The following is a 1,263-nucleotide window of genomic DNA, read 5'->3' on the forward strand; positions in this document are numbered from 1 at the left end:
AAAAAAAAAAAAATTAGCTGGCGTGGTGGTACATACCTTTAGTCCAAGGTACTCAGGCGGCTGAAGCACAAGAATCATTTGAAGCTGTAAAGTGCAGGTTGCAGTGAGCTGAGATCACGCCACTGCATTCCAGCCTGGGCTACAGAGCAGGACCCTGTCTCAAAAAAAAAAATAAATAAATAAAAATAAAGCCAGTGAGGTGGCTCTTGCCTGTAATCCCAGCACTTTGTGGGGCCGAGGCGGGCAGTTCACCTGAGATCAGGAGTCCGAGACCAGCCTGACCAGCATGGCGAAACCCCGTCTCTACTAAAAATACAAAATTAGCCAGGCGTGGTGGCGCATGCCTATAATCCCAGCTACTTGGGAGTCTGAGGCAGGAGAATCACTTGAACCCGGGAGGCGGAGGTTGTGGTGAGCCGAGATCATACTATTGCACTCTGGGCAACAAAAGCGAAATTCGTCTCAAAAAAAAAAAAAAAAAAAAAAAAAGGAGAGCTAAGTGATGATAAGACAGATGCTTAGGCCAAGGTAGGGAGCAGAGCCAGTGTTCCAGAAGCTTCCAGAAGCCACTGGCACCAGTTAGTTTTCCTGACCCACACCCTTCTGACTTTACAGGAATTGTTTTCCCTCTTTTCTTTTACAAGCGCGGTATGTGCTCCTAAACGCTACATTTTCCGTTGTTTTGAGATCGAGTCTCATGCTGTCGCCTGGGCTGGAGTGCAGTGATGCGATCTTGGCTCACTGCAACCTCTGCCTCCCTGCCTCAACCTCCTAAGTAGCTGGGATTACAAGCACCTGCCACCATACCCAGCTAACTTTTTGTATTTTTAGTAGAGATGGGGTTTCAACGTGTTGGTGAGGCTGGTCTCAAACTGCTGACCTCATGATTTGCCCAACTTGGCCTCCCAAAGTGCTGAGATTACAGACGTGAGCCACCGCATTGGGCCCTACATTTTCATGTTGTTTTATTTCTTTGTTTATTGAGACAGGGTCTCACTCTGTTGCCCAGGCTGGAGTGCAGTGGTACAATCTCAGCTCACTGCAGCCTCCACCTCCTGGGATCAAGTGATCCTCCCAACTCAGCCTCCCAAATAGCTGGGACCACAGGCATGCACTACCACACCCGGCTAATTTTTAAAAAAAATTGTTGCCGGGCGCAGTGGCTCACGCCTGTAATCCCAGCACTTTGGGAGGCTGAGGTGGGTGGATCACGAGGTCAAGAGATCGAGACCATCCTGGTCAACATGGTGAAACCCCGTCTCT

This window comes from Cebus imitator, unplaced genomic scaffold (genome assembly GCF_001604975.1).
Source record: "Cebus imitator isolate Cc_AM_T3 unplaced genomic scaffold, Cebus_imitator-1.0 Scaffold36, whole genome shotgun sequence".
Classification (NCBI taxonomy): domain Eukaryota; kingdom Metazoa; phylum Chordata; class Mammalia; order Primates; family Cebidae; genus Cebus; species Cebus imitator.